Source organism: Haliotis rubra, unplaced genomic scaffold (genome assembly GCF_003918875.1).
Source record: "Haliotis rubra isolate DU_JTF1 unplaced genomic scaffold, ASM391887v1 Scf86, whole genome shotgun sequence".
NCBI classification, from domain to species: domain Eukaryota; kingdom Metazoa; phylum Mollusca; class Gastropoda; order Lepetellida; family Haliotidae; genus Haliotis; species Haliotis rubra.
In genome coordinates this window covers 144005-162499 of record NW_025767590.1, presented here as the reverse complement: position 1 = coordinate 162499, position 18495 = coordinate 144005, and the positions used below count along the sequence as shown (strand labels likewise).

General features: G+C 40.7%; 1 long non-coding RNA gene across 1 annotated transcript; it reads right to left on the bottom strand.

Annotated features, from left to right (window-relative positions):
* Positions 1-142: 142 nt before the first annotated feature.
* Positions 143-15789, bottom strand: LOC124262923. Its single transcript, XR_006894726.1, has 3 exons — positions 15449-15789; positions 805-1009; positions 143-294 (listed from the first exon to the last, which is right to left on the bottom strand). It is a non-coding gene; the product is annotated as an uncharacterized LOC124262923 (long non-coding RNA).
* Positions 15790-18495: the final 2706 nt, after the last annotated feature.

The following is an 18495-nucleotide window of genomic DNA, read 5'->3' as shown; positions in this document are numbered from 1 at the left end:
TGGCTGTTCTAAGTTCTGGTTCATAGTATGGCGCTGAGTTTAAATATAACACCACACTGAGAATCTCAATCCAGTAGCAAAACAATGTATCTTCTATATGGGATGATGTTGTGACGATAGAATGCTCACATATCACTGCCCCCTTGTCCTCCAGAAGGTCATGAAGGGGAGGTAAGGCTGGTGTTTACCCTGACATCAGGTCAGGACATGATCACAGACTTCTTTGGAGGGAAAAGGAACGGCGCAAACAGAACCGATATGATAGCAAACCCGATGACAGCAAAATAGGGCCAACTGAAACATGGATACGTTACGAATGTAGGGTGAACAGAGGTTCAATGTCACAATCAACTTGATAACATCGACAGCTGATCGAGTCAAAGGTTATAACGCAAGGCTTCTCGTCCCGATATGTTAGTAACAGTCCGCTTATATGGCGCTCATATCCACGCACATTGCCTGCTCACGGCGCTACGTACATTACTATCCCCGGTCATATGACGCTATCGTATTTTCCAATACTTTTTCAACTCCCTGTTAGGCGCAATGAACTAAACACTCACATTGCCAGCACATCCTCACGGGTACCCATTGTACAGCTGGGTGAACTGAGACAATGTGGATCTAAGTACTACGCAAATGTGCCCACCTCGGGACCCGAACCTAGGTGCCTCCATCGGGGATCGAACCCGGGCCTTCAACGCGACGGGCAGACGCCTTACCACTGCACTATTCCGCTCTACGTTGCTATATTAAGGATGACCTCGGGGCAAATAGCAGTCATTTTACTTCATTGTTACTTACAATTCATTCCAATAGGCTATTGATTCCGATTCTGCATGGCTGTAAATGCTCTTCGTGATGTCTTGGCAGCAGAATCTGCGGGTGTTGTTACCGCAGCAGAAATGGTCGTTAGCGGTGAAGAGTCGCATTTTGACAGGACAGTAAAAGGCGCTTTGCCTATCCCCGTAGGAGTCGTTATAGGAAGGACAGAATTCTGATAGAAGACCTGCAAGTAGTAAGGAATAAAAGACCATTCAGAGATATGGTTTCGTTAGGTCCCCAGCGACATATACATTCGTCAGAGGTGGCTAAATGGATCAGGCTCGATGACATCATGTAAACGTATCTCATTTGCCTGGACCGATGCTCATGATAGCAATCTCTGGATCCTGGGGATCAAGCTGACGATTGTTTACCGGGAAGGATATTGCAGAGCGGAGTGTTACACAACAACACTTTGGGTTGTATTTCACGGTTTGTCAACATAGTAAACAGGAATAACAACAGTAAAGACGTTCAATATTTTGATGAAACCCAGGGACTGATGCTGATCATAGTATGGGAGAATCTGTGGTATCGAGACGATTCTCATATGACCCTCACGCGTCTAAGGGGCGGAACCCTACACACTGAAATGTGGCGTCAAGATTAGCAAATGTTTATGAGCCTAACAACAGTATATCTTTTGATAAAAGTGTGAACACTTTATTATTCTAAATTGTAAATAGTCTGCCACGTAACGTAAATACATTTTTGTGTGATCTTCATAAACCACAGCCAGTAAAACAAATGGACCTATTTGTATGAATGGGACGATTATATGCTGCCCATGAGAATACAGAAAAACGTTTTATTTCTGTAACATATGTTTGCAAATTATGTAAGCTATAATGATAATGTGTGAGGTTGGACGATCAGGAAAACATCAGTAAGAGTTCATACACATGGGGTGAGCCAGTGTGGTTTTACTTGGCTTTTTTGTAATAATACGACTTGGAACTCAAGAAACAGCCAGCGGAAACATATCGACATATTTCGACGTACAAAATGGAAATGACCTCCTAAATTTACAGCAAGTGTTTAACGTGTAACGGAAAAATCCACTTTCACTGTAGGGGTCCGGTGTCGGGCTCCGCGAAGGCTGAAGCGGTGAATCACAAGTGGCAATGCAAGACATGCGTAAGATTGTGAATAAACTGCAGCCCGAGAGGTTCACTTCAAAAGATGTTCATCTTCACTGTTACCTCTGTAACAAAGCGGTAAAGTCCCCTGTATGATGTTAAGTGGCATTTAAAAGTCTTCGTTAATCGTTCACTTCAACAAGTCGACATAGGTACTAGTAACCTTGCCACGTATCAAGTAATGTTGACTAATTGTAGATGTCGGCCCAGGTAAAGAGTCATCTGGCTAACTGACCGCCCGAAGAATTGAATGACTGATAGATCCAAAATCGACCGACGGATGAAAGAAAGAACGAGCTAAAACACATACGAGAAACAACTGCCCAACTAAATCATGACATTTGACACTATGACTGGTCTAACATGTCGTGTCCTTATCAACTAAACAATGACATGACATATTGTTTTAACTCTATAAACACGAAGCTTACGTGCAGTGTACCGAGAGTTCAGTACTTCCCTGAAGCTAGCACCAGAATTTATTATAATAGTTATTACTTTCTCTTTCTGTCAAGCTTGAATCATGCGAGACATTCCTGCCCCGCCTCACTTAAGTCATCATCGAAAACGTACATAATGCATTTTAGCGCCTTAATCAATACACAGTATTGTGTTAATGGAATAAAACTTGCTAGCTATAGTTGTGCTTCGCTGAATCGTAATTGTTTGAGGATATTCGAGACGAGGACATCTGACATCAATATGACCTATTGTAGGCTGTGATGTTCGCATCAATATGTGGTGTAATTACATTGTAATTCTAGGATGCTGAAAGAGGTTTAATGCAGTCTGGTATTGACAGAACAGCTCGTGTGAAGCCTTGCTGATCACTGTAACTGTGGTTGTCAGGATATCACTTACCGCGACATCGTGGACATGTTATATAATAGATAATGCATATGTGACAGAGCCTATGATAATGCGCAGATTGTTGTTTTGTTGTTTAACGCCGCAATGATTCAGCTGTATGACAGAGGGCTGTAAATTATCGAGCCAGACAATCCAGTGACTAACCCCATGAGCATCGATCTACGCAATTGTCTACGGTGACATGCATCAATCAAGTCATCGAACCTAGTCACCGGATCTCATTTGTCGCACAAAATGGTTGTTGAGGACCAGGATCTTTACGGGTCTAAAAATCTAGGTACATTCAAACGATGATAATGACTGTAAAGTGAATGCACCAAGGCAATTGAGCGTTTAATTTTGAAAATGTATAGTACTGTTTTAAAACATTGTAAACTGAAAAGAATTTGAGAAAAATCTGGAAATACTTCCTTTATGGCTTTTGCATATATTACAGAAAGGGCTGGAAGGGAGAGGAAATCAATGCTGTTCCAGGACTGTGAGACACCATGTGAAGCTGGTCCGAGATAATGGATCGGAAGGGGGTATCTGCCTACCGTGTTAATACACATCTGATTGAAGTAAACACAGGGAAGGTTATTGATGAAAGAATATCCGTCACTCCGATAATGTTAGACATGTGAAGGACATTTCAAACATGACGTAACAAGGACAAAAATCATGTCCGATGCAATTCCCTGTTTTGACATCTAAGAAATGTTCCCGGTGTATAATTTTCAGTTGCACAATTGACTAGCCTTTGCATGTGTTTATGACGGTACCACCAGTAGGGAGGATACGTTCACCTGTTCATGAACACCTGGTATCATCACTATTTGGAAGCAATACATGCCTACGATAAGTTGGAATTGTGCAATTGTTTCTGCAGATTGTTTATGGATATGCGAAGGGTCTTGTCTCTGATATTAATTGTGTTTGCATGGGTTTGTGGTGCATACTGCTAGTGGGGCAGGCTATACTCAACCTTCGACAGAAACCTGCTACTATCACTATGTGATAGTGATTCATTAACACGTCCTTTAGATGTGGTGGCATGTGGTCATGTGCATAGTGCTCAGTTGACGTTAAGCAACATTGGGCGCGGAGAGTCTTGGATGGGTGACATTGTTCGGCAGCTTGACTCTTGTGAGTTTCTAGGACTTCAGTCCTGTCTCACAACGAAACAAATATGATACATGTGGTTTCACCTTAGGCAAGTGAGTTTGTTCAAACATGCCTCTGTTCACCCAGCCGAAAATGGGTACCCGGTGGGATAAGTCATGTGACTATAACCTTCTAGCGCAGCTTGGGTTATCCGGGGTAATAATGTGCTGTGCAAGCGCTTCGAGCAGACACTTAGTGCCGGGAGTATTTAGCGTTAAAAGAATACACTCATTATTATTCATTATTATATGGTCGGAACCGATTTAGTCGATATGGTTTTGACACAGTCGGTTCGTCGCGTTTGTTTGAATGGAATGTAAGTTCATGACCTTTTCCACCTTTTATTATTCAGCAGCTGAGACAATGACTACGACGATCGGCTCACGTAGCAGAGCGTTGGGACAACCACATAGGTGATATGAACGCGCTTGTTAGTAGCTGACGAGAACAGTGTTATTAAATCAGCCTTTCGAGAAGAACACATTGTCCTCAATGATCACAGGACGTTCAGGGATACTGGGCACACGGGTAGTGTAGTGGTTCTATTTCCCACAGCGGTACAACATGAAACGGGGTTCAGAACAAGGAGGAAGTGAAACAGACCATTGTATAGTATCTGTAGATACACGCATTACGTAAGTATCTTGTACACACTCGAGTCCAAACGGCACAGATGCCTGTTTGTTTATCTTTTGAGTTTGGGGCATTAAACTTTGGCATTCAACACACAGGTTCCACGGTACCAGAAACTCCTGAAAACACGACGTCAAGGATATTTTCAGTTTCCCTTATTAGTCAAGTGCCTGTCTTAGTACTTAAACTAAAATACTACATTTGGACAGCAATGGAACCTTCGAAACATAATCTGAAAATGTCTTCAACGCAACTTAAAGCAAGAAATTGTCTGATAACGGGAATGTTCAAATGAGATACGTGTGTTCAAATCAAATGTTATAACCAAAGTTGTCATTCTGCAACGAAATAAGAAAGACACGAGTTACAAAATATCAAATCTGCATGAAATAAATGCCTTCACTTTCAAATGAGTAATAATATAAGACTGATCACGACAATGTTTATCAACAGACCGTTACAAATTGCAGCCGTTTGCAACAGTTTGTTTAAGTGTAGACAGAACTGAGAAGTGTTTAAATAATTACGGCCCCAGTGATTGATCAGTCATCTTTACAAACCTTTTCATGGTGTTATGGGTGATCAACTCCTTTATTGTAGAATAGCGACGTTTCGGTACAGATACTTATACCGTTTTCAATCATGAGGTGGTGAATACGGAAACGTCGCTATTGTACAATAAAGGAGTTGATCATCAATAAACATTTGTCATTCCTATTGTTTACAACTTCTAGAATGCTTGTCAAACAGTTCACAAAGAGAGCGTTAATATGAGAAATGAAACAAATTTTATATAAATGAAATATGCTTCTTTGTGATATCAATGATTGTATTCTCGAAATGCCCAATACAATATCCTATTTTGGATAAACTCCACACAAAATAGAAGCAGTTCACCTTGATATTCTCAGCACGAATCGCTCCGGCCTAGTGGTAACCTTTTGTTATGTCTTTTCGAAAGAATAAACTGGGTCATTAATAATCGATGTGTGGACAAAAGCCCCGGTTATTCCCTTATGAAAGCAACGGTTAACGAACATTGGGGTTACCTATTGAGGACTATCATCAATCGTTCTATCTGAAAATTATATATTCATGTAAGGGTATTTATATATTTCCCTGTGGTGAATTTGGTAATGAATAAAACATTCAGCCTGCCTCTATCGTTTCGCTAAGTGTCGTTCTGGGAAGATCCAGTTCCTATTGGAAGCGGCTTGCGTTACTTCATTGTGAGTGTAAGACAATGTAGGCGATAGTACTGTTTGCAATTTGATATACTCAAAGAAATAAAAAACTGATACTTGTTAAATTGTTAGTGTGTGCATGATATCATCCTGATATCATCCAGGTAACAATACAGACGATGAAAAGAGGATTGTAGTTTCATTCTATAATGCATGACGTGCTAAGACCCCAATGCGAACTTCTTCACACTGATAATGCCATTGGAAGGAGTTGGTAATAAATGTGACCTCCAAGGGCGGCCATGACGGCAACACGACGTCTCCTCATGGACAGAAGAGTGAGTGAGTTTAGTTTTACGCCACTTTTAGCAATATTCCAACAACATCACGGCGGGGACTCCAAAACTCCAGAAGAGCTTCACACATTGTACCCATGTGGGGAATCCAACCCGGGTCATATGACGGGCGAACGCTTTAACCACCGGGCTACCACACCTCCCCCTGTCACACATAACACACGTCCATATACCAGATACAGTGGATAGTTAGCATAACGATGAATGAAGGTTTACTGGCAGCAGAATGTTGTTTGCTTGGCGTCAAAATTGTAGTCTCATTACAGAAGTCGCCTCGATAGGGAGTGACACATCCTTTATGACACTCCCCGGTCTGTTTGTTACACCTGCCAGTATTACAATGCTGTGGACATTCCTCATTGCACGTTAGACCATAGAGATGAAACAAGGTTCAACCTTCGCGGTGAGTATGCAATTTGGAGACGACTCAATGAGCGTGTGGCATGAGGAAGCATCACGGTGTGGGGAGGCTTCTGTTGTCGTCACAGAACGATCTGCACGTGTTCCGTCAGGGTGTCACTGATGTCTGGGATGATGTTTTTCGTAATCACGTCACTATACCTGGATCAACATGCTAATCAAAAGAATGAGCAGGCAGAGAAACGATTAAGAAATCCGGGGTGGAACCTGACAGACTGAGCGACGGTCAGAGTGTTGAATTGCCAAACCCACTTTTTACCCACTTACAAGATTTTGTTTTGGTCACGATACAGCCGCTGATATTTTATCTCCTAGTTTATCCCCGTTTCAAGTTTGATTTTGGTCAAGAACTTGTGAAGAAGTTTGCTCCTTAGTTATAAACACTGCAAACTTGTTCATTTGCCCAATTTCACCTCATGATCACCTCACCTCATCTTTGCAGCAATTGTCTGGACCAGACACCAGTGATTGACACCATGAGCATCAGGCTCTAATACAGGTATTTACATCGTTTTCCAAGTTATTGTTTACATGAGGATGACGGCAGCATTTGGATGAATTCATACATATCTGGATCATGGCAAAAGATTGTCAGTAGGTTCTGCCTTCTAGTAATGGCATTGCAATATTCACATTCTAAACGAAAGTATTCTTTCTCGACTCTTGAGTGACATCTAGGATAAAGCCATAATCGCTCATCAATATCAGCGCATCTACTTTCGTTTACCTGAAGTCACTCAGAAGCACAGGTTTAAGCTACGTTATGACATTTTCATATTTTATTTCATCGGCTAGAGAAAGGTGTGTTTTCTGGTTATATAGGACTCGTTATACAGGGTGAACCTAGAACCAGCATGGGTATCACAATTCGTTCATTCATGGAACATATTAATCAAACTATTTTGCCAACTATTACTAAATAATCGCCAACAGCTTGAGTGAGCCAATCCATGAGAAAATAATGTGGAACGAATAGAAAAAGCATCGTTAGCACAGACATTTTAATATAAAACCATGATGATCTTGGTAGGTTACCCTCATCCAGTCACGTTTTTCCATTACTTTACGGAACGACACATGATATTTATATAGAGTGGTATCGACCGCAGTCACCATTCACCAACATTTCATGTTTGCAAACAAACATTAGGAAGTTTTCTTAGAAGTCATATTTTCACCCGTTTGATTTTTCAACTCTTTCTAAACCAAATATTGTCGTTCGTTATACATGCATAGAATACGCTGAATCCGAATATCGAATAGTTTTAAGAAAACGGAAGTGTAAACAAAACCAATCTTTCGCAGATTGCAAAAAATCCATTAACGCTCGTTTATCTTTCGATGCTTCATCTGAAACATTCTGAATCATCCTTGATATAAATGAGAATATAAAGATGTGGTTAAAACAACCACTCTCCTCGTCTAAATGTAATGTTCGCCTTATACGTTTATCGTTAGTGCGTGTGAATCTGTAATGTTTTCAAGACTATGAAGTTGGTTATGTAAACATGTCAATGTGTCAGGGACAAAAATAACATCATCGGAAAACAACGACAGTAATATTTCAAATATCTGGAAATGTGTGTACGTCGTGCTTCCTATGCGATGACACATCATTTACGAAACAGGGAAACAACAGACGGCTTAATATACAGCCTTGTTTCACTCCATTAGAACGATTAAAATATTCTGTAATGATTTCATTACATCTTAGACATGGTGTCACTGAAGCATAGGTTACCTGAAGTCCTCTCATCATATTCACCCACACACCTACATCTAGACTAACAACTAGTCTCTGAAATGAACATATTTTACTGAAAGAAAGTTCATAGTTAAAAAAAAATATAATGAAAAGGTGCCCTGAGACTTTCTTCATTTTGAGAAGTTGAGGAAATCTAGACATGCCACATTTTCTAGACTTGCGTGGGCTTTCTTGGATATATTTACTTCAGGGTCTGTACGACAGACTAACCTACATCGGGCAAACACTCCCATAGCTTAAGACGCTTACAGAATCAAACGATTCTGAAGTACACAAGCACAACTAATGATTTACTTTTTCTTCTCATAATCTTTTTTAAACACTGGAATTCATAGTACATATGTGATCACTTGGAGAATATCCCCGGACAGGTACAAACAAACACACAAGTACATACATGTCGCTGTGAGTAAATAATACTAAGGTGAAATGGAACAATGGCGTGGTCTTTAGACAAATACACTCATTTCCCTTATGGAAAAATGATTTAGGAGATTAGGAACAGACAGCGGTTATCGACATTCTTAATAATAAAGGTTGTCAGCCCTTAGGTGAATTCTCACAGTGGGATAGACATGCCGTAGTTTGGAGTGGGATGTGAACATTAAACAATGGGTGACGTCAATGCTTCATTAAGCATTGAATTAGGAAAAAAGAAAGTAAATCGAGTTGTTCTGAAAATTATTGACAAAGTAAAAATTGATCAACGTGTTATTTTTTTCACCAGGCCGACTGGCGAGCGTTTAAGATATGAAAAACTAGAAATACATTTGAAGATAAATATTCCTGGGCAGCCGAAAAGTCAAGGGTTCCGGGTTCGAATCCCATCTAATCACATTTTCAAATTATTGGTCAAGATTTTACCATTTCATTGTTCACACGTTCTGTCAGTAATACGCTGTCGTTTACTATCTGTATGTTATATATCATACATTCGATTTATAAGAGTTCGTTACAAGTCAATGTCAAATCGGCAGTATTTCAGCCATATTGTGACTATGTAAGTTACACCTACATACTGAATACATGTAATTCTACCATGACTTCAGCAAATAATGGATTGTGATTGGTTAATTGAAGTCATTCAGAGGTATATAATTGCGTTATATACCTCTGATTTTCCAAAACGCAGTATGTATTTTTACGAAATGTTAATAACGCGATTATGGTAGAATGGAGAGAAGCATACTACGTTGGAACGCTACGCTTTCGGTTTTAAATCAAATTAAGAGCTGTTATGAATTCGTTATATACCTCTGATTTTCCAACAGAGTATGTTTATCTTCTAATTAATATAAAATCCTTCACTTGGACAGTGAAATAACAAAGTTATCACAGATGTTGTTTAGAACTAGTATGTAACCATAATAATATAACTCCATACAAAACAAAGCAATATTAGAACAGGCTATACATCGCCAGCAACTGAAGTTTTACGTCCAGTAGACAAATTCTGTTTTACGTCCAGTAGACATGCAGGTACAATATGACACGATGTGTGACTGGTATCTCATAGACTGAAGGGTTCAGTAGTTATCCCACACAACAAACCTCGTAACATCTTTTAATGGGGACTAGATTGGGTTAAAGTCGTTTTATGTCAGTAAAACATAATATGTCACAAAGGTCTTTCCATAATCATACATTTACGGTCTATTTACGGTGATATGGGGTGAGTGTAGGGGTGAGCACACCATTCCCTGCTGGTTGCATACATCACAAATGCATGCAAAGGAAAGTCAATTACGGGAACATTTATTCAGCAGCAAAAAAAAAGTCAGTATGAATTCAAAACTAGATAGGCACTGTTATCAAATCATTACAGAAATGGACTTTATAAGCGGATCAAAAACATATTTTGTGTACAATATCCTGACACATCAATGAATAACACAATTTCAAGACATTACGCGAACGTTTGATTGATGAAGGCCATTGGCACCTGGAACCACACTCTGAGAAAGGCCTGGAGCAATAAATCGGCTGTGTTCGGCCTTGGTATGACATTATTCAGTCTCCTCTGGATTTCATCCCAAAGATGTTCAATTGGGTTTAAATCAGGACTAAGGGCTGGCCGCTGCACAATGTTGACACCGTTCTGCTGTAGGAAGTCCTGCTGTAGGAAGTGCTGTAGCTCTGGCAGTATGGGCCCGGGCATTATCATGCTAGAAAAGGTTGTTCCGGTGACGTTCGAAATGTGGTATGACGTGGGGTCTGAGATCTTGGTCGATGTAACGCACCGCTGTGATGCCGCCTCCTCTCCCTGGACCAAGGTTCTGGAACACCACAGGACCCACTCTCTGGTTCAGGCCTATTCCACCCCATACCATGATGCTTGCACCTCCCTATGAGTCTCTTTCCATAACACATTTTGGTCTGTGACAACGCTAAGGCGGCAATGGAGGTTCGTCGTCGCCATATTGTTGTTCCGTGTGTTCCACTCTGCGTGTTGATACGCAGCACCGACAACATCTCATATCGCCAGTTTTGGTGATCATTTGTGTAGGGCAAACGTTGCTGCAGACGTTCACGTTCACCAGCTTCAAGTCTTCCTAGCGCCTGGTTCCTCTGAGCTGTCGTGAGTCGCGGCATCCTGCTGACGTTGTAATGTGAATGTTTCAACCAGGTTTGGGGGTACATTTTATAGAGCTGGTCCTTGTGAACAGCACGTGGAGCATGAGTTGCATGGAAAACATGGAGGACACCGTACCATCTCCGAGATCAGGTTGCGTTTTTGAGACCATTTCCTGGGTTTCATTCTGAGTTTGGGAAGGAATGTCTTTGCTCAGGTAAAGTTGGAGATGTTGTCAAAAATATACAATCAAATCATTAAATGAGTTTACGGTTATCCGTTTCTGCGAAGGAATATTCCAAACTGTCGTTTCTTTTGCTGCTTAGTATATTATACATGTCAACAAAGGGAATCGAATCGATTGTCATTCCGGCCACAATTTGGGCTTGTCGTACAGATGTGATTTACTTGATTTACATATTGCGTTTGAACTAGCGATGCGTGTCCTCCAGAATGTTTTTTGACAGCTGTAGTAAAATAAAATACTATCTGAATGGTCACCCGATGAAGGGACAAGAAATAACCGTGAAACAATTAACAAGTTTAGGTTCTTCCAGCTTCTGAACCTTCCGTCTGCCAAAGACTGAACTAATAAACCAGTGTTTCACACAGGGCACAGATTACAAAGAATAGACCTAGAACGGACCTCTGTTTTCGGACCATGGAGTCATCCATTCGTGCGGTGGATTCGGACATAAAACTCACTTATGTACTCTTACAAAACTTGCGGAGACAGGTGGCGTTCAAGATTATTGTCACTTGTAGTATGCGTGACGCGCATGCACGAGTATAATTACATTAGGTAAAATTCAATGAAGAGAAGAGATGAATTATGGATTTCAACGTCTTTATTATGGAAATCCATATCAGTCGTATCATCATTGTAAGAGCTTCTGAAATGCCCCTTCCCTAAATGAGATGTGACTGTTGTTTAAATAGAATGTGGCCATCGATTCTGACCTTGGAAGCACCCACTTATCTCAAACACGTACTCAGTAAAAGTATTCCCAAAAGACATCAACATACTAAGTTTTTATGCTTAGTGCTTTACCAGTTAAGTGTTTGAATGCTATTATTCTTCATACATATTGACGTTTGGTTATTTTAGTCAGATCGTTGTATACATCTTCATAGAACCATGGCAGCTGGAAGGTGAGGCGTCCTGAGGTGAGGTGAAATGGGTTTTACGTTGCGTTCAAGATTTACTCGGAAACAAGTTTAAATTTCTCAATTCTAAGAGATACTAGTTTCAAATAATAGTGGTATGACAATAATGAACGAATTGGGAACACATTAAAACCGGTAGTAGAAGTGTGGCGGTTGATGACTATGAAGAACTAAGGATGTAAGATGGGAAATTTCAGAGTTGTTGTTTTTGCTTTAGTATCGCATAATACCGCACCAAAATATGAAATAGTTGACGATGCAAAGAGCGTGCGAGTCTCCAAAGGGCAATTTGAGGGATTCTGTCCTACTCCTCTTGCAGCACCTGACCAATTTCAGGCCAACGTTGACGCCCACGTCCCTCTATGTTTTTCCAGATGCGTTCATGGAATGAAAGGGATAGGTACCTTGATGGCCATGGTATTTGAGCTGCTTGGAATGAGGGGAGGGGCACTAGAAATGGGCTTCACACATTGTACCCATGTGGGGAATCGAACCCGGGTCTTCGGCGTGACGAGCGAACGCTTTAACCACTATGCCATCCCACCGCCCCTTACACAATATGGACTGGGGTTTGCTCGGGTCATAGTGATAGTGGAGATGAGGCTGCACGTTGATGATTTCTAATTATCTGTCCCACAACCTGTTCTACGGTATTCTAATTGAAGGTTGCAGCAATTCCATTCGCCGTTCAAGTTCGATTTTCGTAGAGCATGGTTTTAGATCAATCGATTGTTTACTCTTGTCATTGACCTGGGACCCCCTGACATGGATCGACCATCAGCATCTTGAGTTTTTTGGTACCCATTCCGTTGTCTGGTAATCCCAGACTGTGAAACATTGAACGCATTTGACACTGTACTGTGTCTTCATGTCAACAACCCGTAGACACTCTGCAGGTTGCAGGCGTCGCATCGCTAGTTCAAGCACAATATTTAACTCAAGTACATCACATCTATGACATAAGCTGAATGAAAAAGATAGAGACTGCTCTTGAAAGTGTCAAGATGAGTGGCTGTGCTGTGCGGCGCGTTCAAATGATAGGAATCGTTTTGGTGTCATGTTTTACGGATATGTATGTTCTGTCAAGGTATATTTGGCGTCAAGACACATCATTCATGTTTAATACATGTAGTTGGTATTGGCATTTATATTTCAGGATCTTCTGCTCTTTTAAAGAGAATATATGCAGCTGGGTAATTGTGTTACAATGGACGGGTTTAGCATAATTACAATACCCTGACATACATGCTATGCCAAAAGGTAGACGATATTTTATTTTGAGGTTAAACTACAGGATCATACAGCAAGACGGTGACATTATGTCTGCACAGATGGCATTTGTGTGTCCAGTCATCAAACAACCTTCTGCCATCATTTAGCATCAGAGCCGTCGGTGATGCAGCACTGGGAATGCCAACATTAGTCTGACGCACAGAGGTTCACTTTCGATTGTGCCCATAATGGGAAGAGGGTGAATCACAGCGGCTGAACTGCGGCGGAGTCACGGGTTAATACCACACGTGCAACATCCAAGCTACACTCATGGTGGAAGATGTGTTTGGAAACTTTTTATCGTTCAATATGATAATCACAAGCTCATCGTGATAGGATTTTAACACAGTTCTTCCAACAGCAAAACGGTCGTGCCATGGCCAGCAAAATCAACCCACGGCGCGCAATAAACACGGCGCTGCTCTTACTTACTGAATGGAACCATATGAATGAAAATGACAGAAGCATGGCGCGTTGAATTCATGCATGTCCAGCAAACCGGGGTGGTTTTATCTGCTATTGGCCCTGTTGGCTGCAAAATGCAAATTCGGATTTGATACCCGACCTTTTCAAATGCGCCACCATATCTTCACACCAACCATTCGAACCACTTAGATGTGATCACAAACCCCCTGCAGACATGATCATATCATTTCCATTTGCCAATACTATATGGGTCGGAAGATATGTTGTGATGATGCCCTCCATCTCCTACTTTTTTAACTCTGAGACTATTACATTCCATAATGGCGAACGCCAGGAGTGGGAACAGCAACATGTTTTAATGTTTATGCTTTTTCGCTGTCAATGAAACACCCCCGGATGTTCTGCATAAAGTTGCGGTTCCGATATGAACTTGATTATTACCCAGCAAGCCAGGGCCCCGTTTCTCAAAGCGATCGTAGCGCTACGACTGTCGTAAGTCTATGTTAAAGTATAAGAGTTACCATCGTCTTAGCGCTACGATCGCTTTGTGGAACGGGGCCCAGGTCCTCTTTTAAGATTGTCTTGATGTCAAGCTTTCTGAAAGGTTGGCCACCATATCCTGATGGCATAATTATTTCTCAATAGAATATGGTAGACAAAACCATCTTTCGCACGAAAGATGTCTTCGATAACGCTGTTGACCATCTACAGTGTCAGAAAAGTTTGGTAACTCTCGTCTTCTGAAGTAATTTTTGGCAGTTAATTCATAAACAAATGATTCACTGATAACAACTAAATTTTTAACTAACTGTTCGAGTTTTCAATCAACCGCAGGGATATAAAAAGATAAAATATTTAGCATATGATTGTACTTAACATATGCTAAATATTTTATCTTTTTATATCCCTTGCAGGGATTTTAAAATCGTTCTTACTATAGTGTTGGATTGGACGTGTTGTTATCATGTTGTTATTTCTTGCTGCTATAACTCCGAACTTGTAACAATAATAGAACAATAGGAACGGTTTGTTGATTTTTAGTTTTTGAGAGAGGTAAGCTGATACTGTTACGCCGCCTCAGGCGTAGAGGTGGAGCGTCCGCCCGGAGAGCGGAAGGTCGCGGGTTCGATCCCCGGCCGCGTCATACCACAAGACGTTAAAATATGGCACTTGTTGGTTCCTGCCTAGCGCTCGGCATTAATGGGTACAACACAGACTGGTCGGCTCGAAGTCAGTTTAATGTGTCTGAGTGGGGTATTCACGCTTTACTTCAGCATGGTATCTCAGTGAGCTAGCACTATCAAACCAGCTTAAATCTGGGCTAGTACAAGCAGCCACACATAAACACGCCTGCACGGCGTCATATGAGCGAAATATTCTTAAGTACGATGTTAAACCCCATATCCCCTCACCTGTTACTGTTACTGTAACAATGTGGGCAAACCTAGCTTTGAATGAAAAAAAAGATTCTTTAAGTATTGAATACAATCACTGACGCTCCGTGGTAAAACATAACGAATTAGGACGAGGAATGAATTAAAGGTGCAAGGTGAATGTTACCATCACTGACTTTTTCCTAATGCTATGTATACTGCAAATTTACAACTGTAATAATAATGTTTTTTTGGTACATGTAGAGTAAAATTCTCATAAAGCGGCAAAAAATGCATATTTACCCATTCTATCGTTTATGTCGTTGCCTTCACATGGACTATCATCCTACAAAATATGTCCTCCAGAAGCACGTAGGAACCTCGTCTAAACACACTCACTAAAACAAAGTGGAGAAGACGCTTGTACTGGAGAGAGATGTCGTCTGCTTGTTTCGCTCCACTCGGTAACTGTCGTCTGCTGCTATCGTGATATTCGATTGAGCAAGAATCAACAAGGGCTTGAGAGACTCTGCCACAGCTTCAAGAGTGAGTTGTTATCTGTAGTCCGAATGTGAAACAATCGATTTTTTGTGATCGATACAGGATGTGAACACTGAAGAAATACTGGAGGTTTAACATTGCCGAACTAAATAGCTTCTTCCACTTTAATGCATCCTACTGTTGTTGATTGTTCCTTACAAGGTCGATTGCCCAACAACAGCAGATCTTCTAAAACTTGAGCAGATGTTGATGAAAAGATATAAGGGCACAAGCTTTAAGGATGCATTGTCTTGCACCTTTCTCGTTGCTTACCGGAAGGTGACCGGAAGCAGTCGCAAGCTTTCAAAACAACTATTAAAATCTTGGTGACTTAAGAGTTGTATACTGATCGCAGTAAATAATTTGAGTGTGAAATAATCTCCTTGCAAATATATACATTCCTTTCAACCAACAGTATGTATATTCCATAAAGGACAGAATGTTATACCCCAATATATGTTGACATGAACCAATGTTGTAACTGTAAACCGTTAAGATTCAATAGAGGATAATAAAATTGTATTTTAAGAATGTTTTGGCAGGACCGTTATAATACCGAATGTCTAGGGTGGTTTGGAAGTTACTACAGCTGATGCTGGTGGAGGCAAAACTTCACACGTTTAGAACACCTATTGACAACCCCATCATGATACTGAACTTTCCAGAAGGTATTCAGACTAAATAAGTGGGCAAGGGTATGCCTCTATCATCTCACATCTTGGATATCAAGTCAAGGCGTTACAGATGCTGCAAGGTGAATGTTACCATCACTGACTTTTTACTTATGCTATAGTATCTTATACTGTCATTGTATTGCTGTTGCCATTGGACTTAGTACTTCCACTCTGTTGGGTACCTGTGAAGATCTGGTCTTCAGTAACCCATGCTTGTCGTAAGAAGCGACTAACGGGTGGTCAGATTCGCTGACTTGGTTGACACATGTCATTGTATCCCAATTGCGTATGCTGTTGGTTTAGACTTGATATTTACAGACCGCTGCCATATAGCTGAAATATTGTTGAGTGCGGCGTTAAACAACCAACCAACCAACCAACCAGCCAACCAACAATTGCTGTGTACTGCCACTTTATTGCATTTGCTGTTAAAACATCCGTTTAAGCTGCTCCGAATAGTATCTGTTTTAATTCGTGTAACCGTTTTCAGTGAGTAAATCAGTCTGATAGCAATAACATTATTCAATGGATACTCTGCACATAACACGGACTTCTTGCTGGCGAGTCCCTTTTCTGTCATCTTAACGCTGAACGTCTTACAGGGCAACAACAACGTCGTGATGTTGCCGAAGGAGTCGATTACAGAACCCCTGTTCCTGGTGTTCCCTACCGTGATGCTGTACAGTGACATTACGGTATCTATTAAGTACACATATATGTACAGCATACAGACTGTAATGATTGCAGTTAATTAAATCCCACTGCCCACAACCGCTTATTATCTATAAATAGAAACTATTCAATTGAATAATAAAGAAGAGCCCCTTTGAATTGAGGATGTGTATTCATTTGAATGTTTTTTTTCATGTGACAATGGCGTTTTTAGTAAGAGAATGGAGTATGGTGACCTATGACTGTACCTATGTCTGTACCTACATGCGCGACATGCATTCGACCTGTCAACTAAAGGAAGTCATTATCCATAAATACTTCCGGTTAGACATAGATATGACCCAACACTGGATTCCACAGGAGAGGGACACGGCTGGCCAAGTTGACTAAGGCACCGCGAATTGCTGTGCAGAGTCTATACGAGTTGCGTCCATTGGGTACGAGGGAAACGTATGATCGTAAGTTCGCATCCCGGTCCGACTTTATAATGTTTAAATGTAGACACTGAACCCGTGCTTTTTACCAAAGTAACAAGCGTCCGAGACTTCAGGCTTTCGTTCCCCATTCAACGATGACACGTCGCGATAAGGTTACCAATTTGAATATCTGCTACTGTCACCAAGATCTGCACCTAAGGCGGTTCCACTCAGGCTCGCACCCCTTCCACGCCACCTTGGCGAAACTAGGCTAGTGAAATCAGGTTTAAACCAAACACACTCACACACTACTCAGAATAACCCTATGAGGTATCGCTGTAATAATTTGTATCAATACGCTTTGCACTGTGAGCATGGAATCACTATTCTTCTTGCCACAGAGGTGGTTAACAACTGACAAACTGAAAAAGAAGTTTGAAAAAAAAAACCAGATGAAAAAGATGATTTATGATGAAATATAATGTTACTGTCGTGTTTGCTGATCATATGCATCAAGGCCTCCAAGTTTTAAACTTTTATCGACTCGTGTTGAAAGACAGACGATGGATTCTCTATAACACATCTATAACGACATCCACATCAGCTACAGGCAGCTGCAAAAAAACATGATTAAAGTGTACTGACAATCAATGGAATGTATCCCCAATTATTTTACTGATAGATAAACACAGTTAACCGTCACAGGTTAAATAGGTCCTAATATTGGTTGTAATATTTTATGTTACAAATTACAGTAATCAACGAGAGTGTAATGTATTGTTTCTTGTGATGGTGATTAGTGGGTACATCAGCGTGTAAAACCTGTCAAATTATCGTGTTTTCAACTACTTTTTCAATCGATTTTCACATTTCTAAACAGATGATCATTATATTTTTTAATCATTGATTAATGAATGCCCGTCACTATTTCACTGATAACGATGCATGAACGCACCTCAATCAACTGTTAGAAAAATTGTGAAGATGTATTGAGTTACACGAAAGTTGTTCATGGCGAAAGGTACAGGGGCTTATCAATAATGTCTAA